This window comes from Theropithecus gelada, chromosome 5 (assembly GCF_003255815.1).
Source record: "Theropithecus gelada isolate Dixy chromosome 5, Tgel_1.0, whole genome shotgun sequence".
Classification (NCBI taxonomy): domain Eukaryota; kingdom Metazoa; phylum Chordata; class Mammalia; order Primates; family Cercopithecidae; genus Theropithecus; species Theropithecus gelada.
This window is the reverse complement of record NC_037672.1, coordinates 12,189,987-12,208,210: the sequence shown is the minus strand read 5'-3', so window position 1 is coordinate 12,208,210 and position 18,224 is coordinate 12,189,987. Positions and strand designations below refer to the sequence as shown.

At 38.4% G+C, this 18,224-nt stretch overlaps 1 pseudogene across 1 annotated transcript in view; it reads right to left on the bottom strand.

Moving 5' to 3' along the window:
• Positions 1–17,875, bottom strand: part of LOC112625228 — a 29,417-nt pseudogene extending 11,542 nt beyond the window's left edge. Inside the window, exon 1 of the transcript XR_003119546.1 lies at positions 17,855–17,875. The product of XR_003119546.1 is annotated as a heat shock protein HSP 90-beta pseudogene (transcript). The remainder of the gene's footprint in view (positions 1–17,854) is intronic.
• Positions 17,876–18,224: the final 349 nt, after the last annotated feature.

The window sequence follows — 18,224 nt, the reverse complement described above, 5'->3', positions numbered from 1 at the left end:
AGGATTTTTGCATCGATGTTCATCAGGGATATTGGTCTAAAATTCTCTTTTTTTGTTGTGTCTCTGCCAGGCTTTGGTATCAGGATGATATTGGCCTCATAAAATGAGTTAGGGAGGATTCCCTCTTTTCTATTGATTGGAATAGTTTCAGAAGGAATGGTACCAGCTCCTCCTTGTACCTCTGGTAGAATTCAGCTGTGAATCCATCTGGTCCTGGACTTTTTTTGGTTGGTAGGCTATTAATTATTGCCTCAATTTCAGAGCCTGCTATTGGTCTATTCAGGGATTCAACCTCTTCCTGGTTTAGTCTTGGAAGAGTGTAAGTGTCCAGGAAATTATCCATTTCTTCTAGATTTTCCAGTTTATTTGCATAGAGCTGTTTATAGTATTCTCTGATGGTAGTTTGTATTTCTGTGGGGTCGGTGGTGATATCCCCTTTATCATTTTTTATTGTGTCTATTTGATTCTTCTCTCTTTTCTTTATTAGTCTTGCTAGCGGTCTGTCAATTTTGTTGATCTTTTCAAAAAACCAACTCCTGGATTCATTGATTTTTTGGAGGGTTTTTTGTGTCTCTATCTCCTTCAGTTCTGCTCTGATCTTAGTTATTTCTTGCCTTCTGCTAGCTTTTGAATGCGTTTGCTCTTGTTTCTCTAGTTCTTTTAATTGTGATGTTAGAGTGTCAATTTTAGATCTTTCCTGCTTTCTCTTGTGGGCATTTAGTGCTATAAATTTCCCTCTACACACTGCTTTAAATGTGTCCCAGAGATTCTGGTATGTTGTATCTTTGTTCTCATTGGTTTCAAAGAACATCTTTATTTCTGCCTTCATTTCGTTATGTACCCAGTAGTCATTCAGGAGCAGGTTGTTCAGTTTCCATGTAGTTGAGCGGTTTTGATTGAGTTTCTTAGTCCTGAGTTCTAGTTTGATTGCACTGTGGTCTGAGAGACAGTTTGTTATAATTTCCGTTCTTGTACATTTGCTGAGGAGTGCTTTACTTCCAATTATGTGGTCAATTTTGGAATAAGTGCAATGTGGTGCTGAGAAGAATGTATATTCTGTTGATTTGGGGTGGAGAGTTCTATAGATGTCTGTTAGGTCTGCTTGCTGCAGAGATGAGTTCAATTCCTGGATATCCTTGTTAACTTTCTGTCTCGTTGATCTGTCTAATGTTGACAGTGGAGTGTTGAAGTCTCCCATTATTATTGTATGGGAGTCTAAGTCTCTTTGTAAGTCTCTAAGGACTTGCTCTATGAATCTGGGTGCTCCTGTATTGGGTGCATATGTATTTAGGATAGTTAGCTCTTCCTGTTGAATTGATCCTTTTACCATTATGTAATGGCCTTCTTAGTCTCTTTTGATCTTTGATGGTTTAAAGTCTGTTTTATCAGAGACTAGTATTGCAACCCCTGCTTTTTTTTTGTTCTCCATTTGCTTGGTAAGTCTTCCTCCATCCCTTTATTTTGAGCCTATGTATGTCTCTGCATGTGATATTGGTCTCCTGAATACAGCAGACTGATGGATCTTGACTCTCTATCCAGTTTGCCAGTCTGTGTCTTTTAATTGGAGCATTTAGTCCATTTACATTTAAGGTTAATATTGTTATGTGTGAACTTGATCCTGCCATTATGATATTAACTGGTTATTTTGCTCGTTAGTTGATGCAGTTTCTTCCTAGCCTAAATGGTCTTTACATTTTGGCATGTTTTTGCAATGGCTGGTACCGGTTGTTCCTTTCCATGTTTAGTGCTTCCTTCAGGGTCTCTTGTAAGGCAGGCCTAGTGGTGACAAAATCTCTCAGCATTTGCTTATCTGTAAAGGATTTTATTTCTCCTTCACTTATGAAACTTAGTTTGGCTGGATATGAAATTCTGGGTTTAAAATTCTTTTCTTTAAGAATGTTGAATATTGGCCCCCACTCTCTTCTGGCTTGTAGAGTTTCTGCCGAGAGATCTGCTGTTAGTCTGATGGGCTTCCCTTTGTGGGTAACCCGACCTTTCTCTCTGGCTGCCCTTAAGATTTTTTCCTTCATTTCAACTTTGGTGAATCTGGCAATTATGTGTCTTGGAGTTGCTCTTCTCGAGGAGTATCTTTGTGGCGTTCTCTGTATTTCCTGGATTTGAATGTTGGCCTGCCCTACTAGGTTGGGGAAGTTCTCCTGGATGATATCCTGAAGAGTGTTTTCCAAGTTGGTTCCATTTTCCCCCTCACTTTCAGGCACCCCAATCAGACGTAGATTTGGTCTTTTTACATAATCCCATACTTCTTGCAGGCTTTGTTCATTTCTTTTTCTTCTTTTTTCTTTTGGTTTCTCTTCTCGCTTCATTTCGTTCATTTGATCCTCAATCGCTGAAACTCTTTCTTCCAGTTGATCGAGTTGGTTACTGAAGCTTGTGCATTTGTCACGTATTTCTCGTGTCATGGTTTTCATCTCTTTCATTTCGTTTATGACCTTCTCTGCATTAATTACTCTAGCCATCAATTCTTCCACTTTTTTTTCAAGATTTTAAGTTTCTTTGCGCTGGGTACGTAATTCCTCCTTTAGCTCTGAGAAGTCTGATGGACTGAAGCCTTCTTCTCTCATCTCGTCAAAGTCATTCTCCGTCCAGCTTTGATCTGTTGCTGGCGATGAGCTGCGCTCCTTTGCCGGGGGAGATGCGCTCTTATTTTTTGAATTTCCAGCTTTTCTGCCCTGCTTTTTCCCCATCTTTGTGGTTTTATCTGTCTCTGGTCTTTGATGATGATGGTGACGTACTGATGGGGTTTTGGTGTAGGTGTCCTTCCTGTTTGATAGTTTTCCTTCTAACAGTCAGGACCCTCAGCTGTAGGTCTGTTGGAGATTGCTTGAGGTCCACTCCAGACCCTGTTTGCCTGGGTGTCAGTAGCAGAGGCTGCAGAAGATAGAATATTGCTGAACAGCGAGTGTACCTGTCTGATTCTTGCTTTGGAGGCTTCCTCTCAGGGGTGTACTCCACCCTGTGAGGTGTGGGGTGTCAGACTGCCCCTATTGGGGGATGTCTCCCAGTTAGGCTACTCAGGGGTCAGGGACCCACTTGAGCAGGCAGTCTGTCCCTTCTCAGATCTCAACCTCCGTGTTGGGAGATCCACTGCACTCTTCAAAGCTGTCAGACAGAGTCCTTTGCATCTGCAGAGGTTTCTGCTGCTTTTGTTGTTTACTGCGCCCTGTCCCCAGAGGTGGAGTCTACAGAGACAGGCAGGTTTCCTTGAGCTGCTGTGAGCTCCACCCAGTTGGAGCTTCCCAGCAGCTTTGTTTACCTACTTAAGCCTCAGCAATGGCGGGCGCCCCTCCCCCAGCCTCGCTGCTGCCTTGCCGGAGATCGCAGACTGCTGTGCTAGCAATGAGGGAGGCTCCGTGGGCGTGGGACCCTCCCGGCCAGGTGTGGGATATAATCTCCTGGTGTGCCTGTTTGCTTAAAGTGCAGTATTGGTGTGGGAGTTATCCGATTTTCCAGGTGTTATGTGTCTCAGTTCCCCTGGCTAGGAAAAGGGATTCCCTTTCCCCTTGCGCTTCCCAGGTGAGGTGATGCCTCGCCCTGCTTCAGCTCTCACTGGTCGGGTTGCAGCAGCTGACCAGCACTGATTGTCTGGCACTCCCTAGTGAGATGAACCCAGTACCTCAGTTGAAAATGCAGAAATCACTGGTCTTCTGTGTCGCTCGCGCTGGGAGTTGGAGACTGGAGCTGTTCCTATTCGGCCATCTTGCTCCGCCCCTCGCTTTTGGTTTCTATATCACCATTTTTTGTGTATGTTACGATAATGGTTAAGATCTACTCTCCAGCAAATTATTAGTGTACAATACAACATTATTAAGTAGAGTCATGCTGTACATTATAGTTATGCTGTACATTAGATCCTCAGAACTTACTCATCTTCTTTCTGCAAGTAGGAAAGTCATTTCTGAATGGACAACTGTAGTAGAGCCTTCTGGTGTTATCCATATCTAGGTATTAGACCATGAGGGGAAACAAACACTGAGAAGCCATGTGGCTCCTGGGAAACTCCACTGTACCCTTGTGAGAAGATGAGAATGAAAAAGGCAAATAACATGTCAGAAAGAGTTTTGACCTTGCAGACTCTGAAAGGATCTTCAGCACCCTGAGGAGTCCCCAGATCACACTGAGAACCACTGTTGTAATATTTCAAATCTGTATTTTAAACACAAATCCGTATTTAATTTAAATAATTTAATTTAAATACAAATCTGTATTTTAAATACAGATGTTGTCTCTGTCTGCAACACTCTTCCTCACACATTTTCATCTCTCACTCCCTTAGCACCTTTGCATAAGAAAGGATCTTTGCTACCTTTCTTAATAAAGTTTATCCTGACTACCCCATTCAAGTTGCAATCACTGCCCCCCCACCATCACTACTCAAATTGTTCCTTATTCTGCTCTATTTTTTCCACAGCACTTATCACCTTCTAATAGTATATTGTTTATTTATTTATTTACTGTAATATTATATAATTTACTTATTTACTGTCTATTCCCGTTAGAACATGAGTTTCATGATGGATTATTTTGTTCATAGATCTATTCCCAGCAACTATAACCATATCTGGCATGTAGTAGGTACCCAACAAATATTTCTGGGAAGGAAAGAAGGAAGGAAGCGAAAAAATTCCATGAGATTAGATATGTTTAAAAATATTTTACTTTTATTGATGAATAATTATATATATTTATTAAGTATAATGTGACATTGTGATATATGTATACATTGTAAAATGTTTAAATCAAGCTAATCTACATACCTATCACTTTACCTACTTACCATCTTTTTATAGTGAGAACATTTAAAATCTACTCTTTTAGTAACTTTTAAGTGTGAATACATTATTATTAACTATAGTTGACATGCTGTGCAGTAGATCATGAAAACTTATTCCTCTAGGCACTTTTATTTTATTTTAAGTTCTGGGATACATGTACAGAATGTGCAGGTTTGTTACATAGGTATACATGTGCCATGGTGGTTTGCTGCACCTTTCAACCCATCATCTAGGTTTTAAGCCCCGCATGCATTAGGTATTTGCCCTAATGCTCTCCCTCCCCTTGACCCCCACTCTCTGACAGGCCCCGGTGTGAGATGTCCCCTCCCTGTGTCCGTGTGTTCTCACTGTTTAACTCCCACTATGAGTGAGAACAAACAGTGTTTGGTTTTCTGTTCCTGTGTTAGTTTGCTGAGAATGATGGTTTCCAGCTTCATTCTTGTCCCTCCAAAGGACACAAACTCATTCTTTTTTTATGGCTGCATACTATTCCATGGTGTATATGAGGCACTTTGTTTTATTTGGTGCTGTTATCTCCATTGGCTAGAACAATTCTGTGAACATATTGGTGAATGAATGAACAAAGTGAAAATCCAGCCTTTTTAGGTTGTCAGATCCCATACTTAAAACCTCTAGACCTTAGAGATGATTCAGAAAGTTTTTACTGGGCCATGTTTTACTAGTGGTGAGATGAAAAACAAGAGTTTCTGCATGCTTTTAAGTCTCATTTTACTTACTCATTTATTATCAAAGGAAGCATAAATTGAATGAGGATGAAAAACCAACAGATGCACCTGGCCTGTAGGTAGCCTGGAACCCAGCAATGTTAGTTCCCTTTCTTTTTCTTAATTTTAAAAAATTATTCATTTTTAATTTTTATATGTTCTATTTTTTTGAGACAGAGTCTTGCTCTGTCACCCAGGCTGGAGTGCAGTGGCGTAATCTCGGCTCACTGCAACCTCCACCTCCCAGGTTCAAATGATTCTCCTTCAACCTCCCAAATAGCTGGGACTTCAGGTGAGTACCACCATGCCCGACTAATTTTTGTATTTTTAGTAGAGACAGAGTTTCACCATGTTGGCCAGGCTGGTCTTGAACTCCTGGCCTCAAGTGATCTGCCTGCCTTGGGCTCCCAAAGTGCTGGGATTACATCTGTGAGCCACTGCACCTGGCCCAGTTCCCTTTCTTCTTCTTCTCATTTTCCTCTTTGTTTTTTGTGATCTTAGTGCTAAGAGGGCCTGCATTCCAAGGTGTTCAGGCTTTCTTAGAAGCGAATGCCTTTGAAAGCTGATCAGCAGGGCAAGTTGAGTCTTGAGTATAAATCCTGTTGCTAAAAGCCCATTAAATTTGGCCTGAGAACTGTGGCATGAGGTGCCTTAAAAGAGCAAAAGGCCTGCCACTTCCAATCAAACCTGATTTTCCCTTTGACCTCTCTCACAGTTCACTTCTTGGCACTTCCCTAGGGCATGTGTGTCAGAAGCCAGTGGCAGCCAAGCAGTAAGTGTTAGGAGTGAAGTCTTATCAGTTGTTAGCAATTGCCATGCAAATATACAAGGTTGGCATTGTCATTTCCACATATGTTAGGTGCTAGAAACAAGGGCTCTTTGAAAAAGAGCTCTTTAAATGCCAATGTCTAAATTAGACACTAACTTTAATGGTCCTTAGACTTTTTTATGTTTATCATAATTATTTTGGTACATTCTTCCTCTGGAGTCATTCTTTTATTTCTATTGTAACTCCACATTAGACTTGCATTGTTCATTCAAGGAAGGGAGAATGTAGAAGAAAGAGTAGGCGAGACTCGTACCTAAATGATGAAAGATCTGTGCTGTCACTGCTGCTCACAGGGACCACTCCATGGGAGCTTACTTTGTGTCAGACCCTGGTCTAAGCCTTTACACACATTAATACTGTATATTTATATATATCTATATATCTATATATATATGAATAACTTTAATGCTTATAACAAGGCAACTGGAAAAATATTATTATCATTTCTCTTTTACAGATGAAGAGAGTGAGCACAGACAGGTTAAGTAAATTGTTCAAGGCCACACAGCGTGTGAGTAGGGAAGAGGTTTCCAGCCAGGATTCGGAGCCTGGATGCTTAACCAGAAGAGACAAAGAAATGAAAGATTCTGGAATTCTATTATATCGAGGGCTTTTATGTGGAAAGAATGAGGCAGTTAAGATGGTGACCTGAAAGGACAAGGAGTACTGGACAGGTAGAGATGGGAGAAGATAGGGCACTTTAGAGAAGTGTTGTCCAGTAGCACATTCTGCAGTGCTGAAATTGTTCAATATCTGTGTCATCCCATATGATAGCCACATATGCTGCTTGAACACTTGAAATATGGCTGGTGTGTCTTAAGAACGAACTTCTAATTTTGTTTAATTTTAATTAATTTAAATGTACACAGCCACATGTGAATAGTGGTAGTCATATTGGTCAGTGTAGCCATAGGAAACACCAGCACAATGATCATATCACAGGACACCAAGAGTCCTTCGTTTGTAGGTGTGAGTAGGCCGAGTGAAGGATAGTAAAAGAGCTGCGGGAGAAAGGCTGATGGTTGTCTGATGGCAGATGTCACAAGAGGAATCAGATTTATTTTGAAGACAATGAGGGACTGGTCAAAATTTCAGATGTGGAAAATAACTTGATAAACCTTGTGCTTAGGGAAGAAACAGAGGGCAGGATACATTGACAGATGAACAGGTGGGAACCTGGGTGGCCAATTTTGACAGTATTGCAATCAGAATTCTTTATGAAGAATTTTAGTATGATTTTTAGATTTATTATACAAACCAGGGGAAATAATTGGTAAATAGGTAGCATCTTACTTTTCATTCTTTTGGGTAGTGTAGCCTTATTTGCTCAACTGTAACTATAATGTTTAATTCTTAGCACAAACTGTTTATTGTAAGTAACCAGCATGAGTGGGCTTAAGCAAAAATGCGTCATCATTAAAAAGACTGTTACGTAGCTCCTGGAACCCAGCAGCAGTGGGGCTCTCAAGGGACTGGAATTAAGAATTGGAAAGTGAGCAGGAACCTAGGCAGTCCTTATTCTCCTCTCGTTTTTGCCTCTTTGTACATCTGTTTTTATTCTCTCTCTGCCAATTGCTTGCCTTGCTTCTCTCTACTCCAGTGGGAATATGATGACTATTTTCAAGGTCTTGAGTTTACATCTCCCCGGTTGCAACCACATGCAAAGACTGTCTCAGAATCCTAGTTCAAATACAAGGAGCTTGGGTCAGGCATCCATTTTGGTTCCAGCAACCACAGAGAGAGATATAGAGTCAGAAACACAAACATGTTTGCCAGGGCAGCAGGTGAGGAGATGAATTCTCAGAAATGGAAGGTCTTTGTGACTTGGGCAGTAGCATAAATGGTGATTATTACAGTTCACTATTGCTATGAAAATGTTGACTGAGCTTGGATCCCAGTTGAGAAACACAGAACTAATAGGCATTTGGGCCTACAATAATTACAGACAGGAGTTCAAACCACAATGAGAGCTGGCAGTCAGAATTTAAACAGAACCCTGACTGATCAGCTTTGCTAATTTTTCTTTCCTGCTGAGCCCATTAGCTTATCTTTGGTCTAATTTTTGTAACACGTGCTCCAGTCTTAGAAAAGCATTTTCCCCTGGTTAGGATAAAGACTACTTCTGCTGTTTCACAAGTTACACAGAAAGTTTCTGAGCACTTAATAGTACAAGAAATAAGATCTGAGAGATTGGTCCTTATTTTGCAACATAATGGAATAAGTATAGAAATGACTGCTACACGTTGATAATCACCTCTCATATTTGAAACACCTTTTTTAAAAGGTACTGAAAATTATTATATATTAATAGTAGTAAATGCAAGTAGAACTATTTAAATAGAATTTTGGAGAGAGTAGAGACCATGGTGGTGTCGTAATATGTCACAACCTCATGTTATTTTGAGAGGGACAATAACTCTGCCATTTTGGCCATCCCTTAATCCTTTCAGAAACCAGGTGACAAAAGTGCTACATTTACCACTTGTAGAGCAACAAGGTATTTTTTATTAATATAAAACAATGTAGATTTTTAGGGTGTGGACTCTGTAAGCATTAGGTCAATATTGGAAGGAACAGGATCATCAAGATGGCTGACTAAAGATGCCAACACTCACCTACTCCATAAAGAAGAACCAAAACAACACATAAATAACTGCACCTTGAGTAGAGTATCTAAGGGAGAACACTGTAACTCAGCAAGGAAGAGATGAAAACCCTCTGAAGCACAGAAACTCGAGATGACAGCATAGAAAGAAGCAAAAACACCCAGCTGAAATTGGCTTGGAACCAAGGAAGACTTTCCATTGTGGGAAAAAGGTATTCTGGGGAAAAGGCCTCCAGAATTACCCCATTACCGGTGTGAATACTTGCAATTCCAGCTACAGCAGAGCCCCATAATCTTGGCAGGCCTTGAGCCCAGTGCAGGAAGCTGTCTGGAGTTCATGTGGGTGCATTACTCCAGAGAAGGAACTCATGCTAGGTCCTCCTCACACTCCACCACAACACACTCCCTGGAATGCAAGTTTTTATGGTTTGGTGCCATTTTAAAAACAGAACCACTGCTGGAATCCATTCTATTCTGGAGCCAAATACCATCTGCATCTCCACATTCTTGGGGCTGTGCTATCATTTCACCACACCCTCACAAAAACCTGAAATGCCATGGACCCAGCTAGACCCAGCAGTACAGCTGCAACATTGGTACCTGAATACACACAGCACCCTATGCTCCAAGTAATGGGCAGCTCAGCACAGTGAAGAGGATGCCCCTAAGACTGAGAGAGCTGACACATACTTTCCACAAGGCCTGAGAACTGGCACAAGAACTTGTCCAATGCCTGCTACTGCCAGCATTCTCACTGTCTGAATTGCCTGAGCCACTGTGCATTGTTTGCACTCTTCAGTGACTTGGATATGAATTCTAAAAAGTCAAAGAGAGAATTATAAAAACAACAAAGAAAAGCATCAAGTCACATGCAAGGAAATATCCATTTGACTCACAGCAGCTTTCTTAGCACAAACCTTACAGGTCAGTAGAAAATGGGGTAATATAGATGATATATTTAAAGTGCTGAAAGAAAAAAAATACTTAGCCAAGAATACTATGCCCAGCAAAGCTATCATTCATATATGAAGGAGAATTAAAATTTTTCAGACAAGTAAAAACTGAGGAAATTCATCACCACTAGACCAGCCTTGCAGAAAGAAACCCTACATTCAGAGATGAAAGGGTGATAACTATCATTATGAAAATACACACAAGTATAAAACTTACTAGTAGGGAAAATATATAAATGAGAAAGAAGAAGGAATAAAATCTTATCACCATAGAAAACCACCTAACCACAAAGATAAAATATAAAAGACCAAGAAAGAAACAAGAGATATACAAAACAACCAGAAGACAACTAACTAACTGAAAGGAGTAAGTCCTTACCAATTAATAATAACCTTGAAAATAAATGGATTAAATTCCTTAATTAAAAGTTACAGACTAGATGAATAGATTAAAAATACCCAACTATATACTGTCTACAAGAAACTCACTTCACCTGTAAAGACACTGAAAGAACATACTGAAAGAGAAGGAATGATAAAAGGTATTTCATGAAAATGAATACCAAAAATGAACAGAAGTAGTTATACTTAGATGAAATATACTTTAAGACAAAAATTGTAAAAACATACAAAAAGGTCATTATATAATGCTAAGGGGGCCAATTAAATAAGAAGGTATAACAATTGTAAATATATATATGCACCCAACATAGGAGCACCTTGATATGTAAAGCAAATGTTATCAGAGCTAAAAGGAGAGATAGACTCTAATACGATAATAGTTGGAGATTTCAACACCCCACTCTCAGAATTGAGCAAATTATCTAAACGGAAATCCAGCAAAGAAACATCAGGTTTAAATTGCACAGTAGACCAAATAAACCTAACAGACATCTACAGAACATTTCATCCTCTGGTTGCAGAATACATATTCTTCTTATCAGCACATGGGACATTCTCCAGAATAGACTGTAAGTCAGCTTACAAAACAAATCTCAACAAATTGTTTAAAAATTGAAGTCATATCAAGTGTTTTTTCTGACAAATACCGAAATAAAGCTAGAAATCTATAACAAGCAGAACTTTGGAAATTGTACCAAAACATGGAAATTAATGGCCAGTGGGTGAAGGAAGAAATTCACAGAAAGGAATTAAAAAATTTCTTGAAATAAATGAAAATAGAAACACAACATGTCAGAACTTATGGGATAGAGCAAAAATAGTATTAAGAGGGAAGTACATAGCAATACATGCCTACAGTAATTAAGAAAGGTTTCAAATAAAAAACCTAAGAATGGATCTCAAGGAACGAGAAATGGAAGAATAATCCAAACCCTGAATTAGTAAAGCAACAGCAAAGATCAGAGCAAAAGTAAAGAAAATAGAGACTAAAACTACAGAAGATCAAGAAAATAAAAGGTCTGTTTTCTGAAAGGACTAAAACATTGACAATACATTTTCTAGATTAATTAAAAAGACAGACAATCCAAGTAAATAAAATCAGAAACAAAGACATTACAACTGATATCACATAAATACAAAGAATAATGAGAGACTATTATGAGCAATTATATACCAACGACTTGTGAAACTAGAGAAAACGGATACGTCCCTGGACACATACAAACTACCAGCATAGAACCAGGAAGAAATAAAAAATTTGAACAGACCAATAATGAGTAACAAGATTGAATCTGAAATAAAAAGTCTCCTAAAAAAGAAAAGCCCAGGATAGAAGGGCTTCATTGCTGAATTCTACCAAACTTAAAAAACAAAACAAAACAACAACAACAAAAAACTTTTCTCAAACTTAAAAAAAAAATGAATGAAGGAAGTTATTCCTAATTTGTTCTACAAGGCCAGCATTACCTTGATACCAAAACCAGGCTAAGACACAATGTAAAAATAAAACTACAGGCTGATATGTATGATAAACATAGATGCAAAAATCCTCAAGAAAATGCTAGCAAACCAAATCTAACAGCACGTCAGAAAGATTATATGCCATGATCAAATGGGATTTTTCCCAGAAATGCAAGGAGATTTCAACATATGCAAATCAATAAACATGATACATCACATCAATAGAATAAAAACCAAAAACCATATGATCATCTCAATAGACATAGAAGAAACATTTGATAAAATTTGACATTTATTTGTGATAAAAATCCTCCAAATTTAGGTATAGGGGAAATGTAGCACAACACAATAAAGACCATATATGACAAACCTACAGCCAACATCATGCTGAACAGGGAAAAGTTGGAAGCTTTCCCTCTAACAACTGGAACAAGGCAAGGATGCCCACATCAACACTTTTATTCAAGATAGTATTGGAAGTGTTAGCCAGAGCAATAGGACATGGAAAGAAATAAAGGGCATCCAAGTTGAAAAAGAAGTTAAATTGTTCTTGTTTGCAGATGACATCATCTTATATTTAGAAAAACCTAAGACTTCAACAAAAAACTTGTTCAACTGATAAAAAATTCAATAAAGTTGCAGGATATGAAATCAACATAAAATAATCAGTAGCATATCTATACACCAATAATGATCTAGCTGAAAAAGCAATTAAGAAAGCAATCCCATTTACAATACTACAAAAAAGTCTAGTAATAAATTTAACCAAGGAGGTAAAATACTTCTATAATGAAACTAAAAAACACTGGTGAAAGAAATTGAAGAGGACACACCCACAAACAAATGGAAAGATATCCCATGCTTATGAATTGGAAGAATTAATAATGTGAAAATGAGCACTATACAGATTCAATGTAATCCTCTTCCTGCCCGGAAGAGGGAGAGTGACTGTAATCTTCAAGCAACATCAAGGAGACTGATGTCGTTGGAGTGCAGTGAACAAGAGGGAGTGTCTAAGATGTATTCAGATAAATGAAAGGGTGGGTGGACAGCACTGAAGTGGGGCAGATCATTTAGGGATTTTGAGGCCACTAGAAAGTCTTTTTTACTTGACGTGAAATTGAGAGCCATTGAAAAGTTATGAGCAGAAGAGTGACGTGATCTGACCTATGAAATTTTGGAGGCATATTTTAGCTATAGTAAAACGCACAGGTCTTCAGAGTATCATTTGACATATTTTGAAAAATGTGAAATCTATGAGACCATTATGTAAGTCAAGATATAGAGCATTTCCCTCACTCTAAATTTCTCTCATTACCCTTCCTATGGTCTGAATATTTGTGTCACTCTAAAATTCATATGTGGAGGCCTAATCACCCAATTAGATAGGAATAATAGGTTTGGCCTTTAGGAGGTGATTAGGTCATGGGGGCAAAGTTCTGTTGTAAAGGATTAGTACTTTGAAGAAGAGGCTAGCGAGAGCTTATTCACCCTTTCTGCCTTTCGAGGATGCAGGAATTGCCATTTATGAAGAATGGACCCTCACCAGACACTCACTCTGCTGGTACCTTAATCTCCCCAGTCTCTAGAACTGTAAGCAATAAATTTTTGTTATTTATAAATACCCAGTCTAAGATATTTTCTTATACCAGCAGGAATGGACTAAGACAATCCTTTATTGTTTTGATTATTTCATTATGTGTGTTATTTCCTTCTATTTTCTTTGTGTTGAATTTGCTCTTCTTTTCTAGCTTCTAGAAGTAGTGGTTTAGATTAGGGTTGACAAACATTTTTTATAAAGGTCTAGATGGTAAATATTTTAGGCTTTTGGGGTCATACACTCTGTTGCAACTGCTCAACTCTGCCATTGTAGTGCAAAGCTGTCATAGACACTGTGTAATCAACTGAGTATGGCAGTGTGCCAATAAAACCATTAACTAAAATAGGCAGCAGACTGAATTTGATTTGGAGGCCATGGTTTGCTGACCTCTGGATTAGATCATTGGTTTCTGAATCTTCCTTCTTTTTTATTTTGGCCATTGCATTTTTTTAGTTCTAAATTTCCATGTAGTTTTTCTATTTCCTTATTTATCTGCTGAGATTCTCATTTTTTTTCAGGAAAGTTTGTAATTGTTCATTGAAGCACATTCATAATGGCTGATTTAAAATCTTGGTCACATAATTTTATCATCGGTATTCATTTTGATGTGAGTATCTGTTGTTTGTCTTTGCTCATTCAAGTTGAGATGTTCCTGGTTCTTGAAACAGGGATTTCCTAGTGAAAAGTTGGACATCTTAAGTGTTATATCATGACAGTCTGGATCTTAATTAAATCAGTTATAGTTAAACTCTTCTGACACCACTCTGGTGGGAGAGGCGGCAATCGACCTTCTTCTCTCCACCATTCAGAGTTTTCTCATTTTTTTTTTTTTAATATAATATACAGGGGTTTGGCTGTATTTAGTGGGAGAAATAGGGAAGAAGACACATGCTGCATCTTAAGAGAATGCATTTAACGTATCCATTTGTTTATTTATTTTGAATTAAAATTTTAAATCTTTTTTAAGTTCAGGGGTACATGTGCAGGTTTGTTATACGGGCAAACTTGTGTCACGGGGGTTTGTTGTACAGATTACTTCGTCACCCAGGTATTATGCCTAGTACCCATTAGTTACTTTTCCTGATCCTCTCCCTCCTCCCACCTTCCAGTCTCTGAAAGGCCCCAGCGTGTGTTGCTCCCCTCTGTGTCCATGTGTTCTCATCATTTTACTCCCACTTAAAAGTAAGAACATGCAGTATTTGGTTTTCTCTTCCTCCAAGAGTTTTTTTTTTTTTTTAATTATACTTTAAGTTCTAGGGTACATGTGCACAACGTGCAGATTTGTTACATATGTACACATGTGCCATGTTGGTGTGCTGCACCCATTAACTCGTCATTTACATCAGGTATATCTCCTAATGCTGTCCGCGCCCCCCCCAACAATAGGAGCTGATGTGTGATGATCCCCTTCCTGTGTCCAAGTGATCTCATTGTTCAATTCCCACCTATGAATGAGAACATTTGGTTTTCTGTTCTTGCAATAGTTTGCTGAGAATGATGGTTTCCAGCTGCATCCATGTCCCAACAAAGGACATGAACTCATCCTTTTTTATGGCTGCATAGTATTCCTTGGTGTATATGTGCCACATTTTCTTAATCCAGTCTGTCACTGATGGACATTTGGGTTGATTCCAAGTCTTTACTATTGTGAATAGTGTCGATAATGGCTTCCAGCTCCATCCATGTCCCTGCAAAGGACATGATTTCATTCTCTTTTATAGCTGCATAGTACTCCATGGTATATATGTACCACATTTTCTTTATCCAATCTGTCACTGATGGACATTTAGGATGATTCCATGCCTTTGCTATTGTGAATAGTGCTGCAGTAAACATACATGTGTGTGTATCGTTATAATAGAACAATTTATATTCCTTTGGGTATATACCCAGTAATGGGATTGCTGGGTGGAATAGCATTGCTCTTTTTAGGTCTTTGAGGAATTGTCACACTGTCTTCCACAATGGTTGAACTAATTTCCACTCCCACCAACAGTGTATAAGTGATTTTTTTTTCTGCAACCTCACTAGCATCTGTTTTTTTTTTTTTTTTTACTTTTTAATAATAGCCATTCTGACTGGTGTGAGATGGTATTTCATTGCAGTTTTGATTTGCATTTCTAATAATCAGTGATATTGAGCTTTTCTTCATATGATTGTTAGCCGTATCTGTCTTCTTTTGAAAAATATGTGTTCATGTCCTTTGCCCCTTTTTAATGGAGTTGTTTGTTTGTTTTTTCTTGTAAATTTAAGTTCCTTATAGATGCTGGATATTAGACCTTTGTCAGAGGCATAGTTTGCAAACATTCTCTCTCCCATTCTGTAGGTGGCCTGCTCACTCTGTTGATAGTTTCCTTTGCTATGCAGAAGCTCTTTAATTAGATCCCCTTTGTCAGTTTTTGCTTTTGTTGCAATTGCTTTCGGCATCTTTGTCATGAAATCTTTGCCAGTTCCTATGCCCTGAATGGTATTGCCTAGATTGACTTTCAGGATTTTTATAGTTTTGGGTTTTACACTTAAGTCTTTAATCCATCTTGAGTTAATTTTTGTATATGGTGTAAGGAAGGGGTCCAGTTTCAATCTTCTGCATATCACTAGTCCATTATCCCAGCATCATTTATTGAATAGGAAATTCTTTCCTCATTACTTATTTTTGACAGATTTGTTGAAGATCAGATAGTTGTAGGTGTGTGGCCTTATTTCTGAGTTCTCTATTCTGTTCCATTGGTCTAAGTGTCTGTTTTTGTACCAGTACCATGCTGTTTTTTGTTACTATAGCCCTGTAGTATAGTTTGAAGTCAGCTAGCATGATGCCTTCAGCTTTGTTCTTTTTGCTTGGGATTGCCTTGGCTATTTGGGCTCTATTTTGGATCCATATTAATTTTAAAATAGTTTTTTTCTAGTTCTGTGAAGACTTTCAATGGCAGTTTAATAGGAATAGAATTGAATCTATAAATTACTTTGGGTAGTATGGTCATTTTTATTATATTGATTCTTCTTATCCGTGGACATGGGGTGTTTTCCTATTTGTTTGTGTCATCTGTGATTTCTCTGAGCAACATTTGTAGTTCTCCTTGTAGAGGTCTGTCACCTCCCTAGTCAGCTGTATTCCTAGGTATTTTATTTTATTTTATTTTATTTGTGGCAATTGTGAATAGGATTGTGTGCTTGATTTGGCTCTTGGCTTGACTGTTGGTGTATAGGAATGCTAGTGATTTTTTCACATTGATTTTTGCATCCTGAGACTTTTTAAAAGTTGTTTATCAGCTTAAGAAGATTTTGGGCTGAGACTATGGGATTTTCTAGATATAGGATCACGTCATCTGAAAACAGGGATAGTTTGTCTTCCTCTCTTCCTATTTGGATATCCTTTATTTCTTTCTCTTGTCTGATTTTCCTGTTTAGGACTTCCAATTCTATTTTGAATAGAAGTGGTGAAAGAGAGCATCATTGTTTTCAAGAGGAGTGCTTCCAGCTTTTGCCCGTTAAGTATGATGTTGGCTGTGGGTTTGTCATAGATGGCTCTTATTATTTTGAGGTATGTTCCTTCAATACCTAGTTTATTGAGTTTTTTTTTTTTTTTTTTTAACACGAAGGGGTGTTGAATTTTATTGAAAGGCTTTTCTGGATCTATTGAGGTGAAAATGTGGTTTCTGTCTTTAGTTATGTGTATGTGATGAATCACATTTATTGAGTTGGGTATGTTGAACCAACCTTGCATCCTAGGGATAAAGCTGAGTTGGTTTTGGTGCATCAGCTTTATTATGTGCTGCTGAATTTGGTTCACCAATATTTTGTGGAGGATTTTTGCATCAATACTCATTGAGAACACATGTTCATTTAATGTCATAAATTTCCCTCTAAGGACTGTTTTAGTGGAATCCTATAAATTTTGATAAATTATGTTTTCTTATCATTTAAATGAAAATGTTTTTCCATTTTTTTTTGATTTCTTGTTAAACCTCTGGATTATCTAGCAATAATTTACAAATATTTAGGGATTTTCTAGATGTCTTTTGTTACTTATCTCTAATTTAATTCCAGTGTGGTTTGAGAATGCACTCTAAATTCATTATTTCTTTTGAATTCATTGAGACTTGTTTTATGATCCAGCACATGATCTATTTTAGTCAGTGTTCCATGTGTTCCCGAAAAGCAAGTATATTCTGATGTTACTGGACATGGTAAATGCCAGTTAGGTCAAGTCAGTTAACAGTGTTGTTCAGCAAATGAAACATTCCAATTTAAACTCAGAGCATAGGGATGATGACATGTTCGTTGTTTACCCAGGAGAATTGCTATATGTTGACTTTGAAGCAGTTTTCACAGTGGTTGAGGGGGTTTCAGGTCTCTAATGCATCACCCCTCAGTTGCCAGGAAACTATCTCCACTTAGCGCCCCACTGCTTAACAATCCCTATGCCTGGTCAGTAGATGAAGTTCAAGTCCCCTTAGCTCACCTCCAGGTTGCTATGTGACCAACTTACCTGGATATCTTTAGCCCTCATCATCCCCACCCACCTCCCCTGCACAGAGACCACTGTCCTGATCTTTTAAATGACTCATAGGTCTCTACATGCCTGTGTTTCTGTCTCCTCTAGGTCTTTGCATAGGCTTTTGTCTTCCTGGACGGACTTTCTCATAAGAGTACACCTCATCTTTCAAAAGCCTGCTTAGTAGAGCCTTCTATGATGCTCCCTATAAAGAATGAATCTTTTCACTCTTTCCCGGGAGTACTTTGTAAATATCCCATTGCAGAACTTCAGCAGATAAGCCAAGGGAATCTCTACTATGTGCAGGGCACTGTGCCAGGGGCTAGGACTCACAGGTGAGTAATATTTGGTTTCTGCTCTCAAG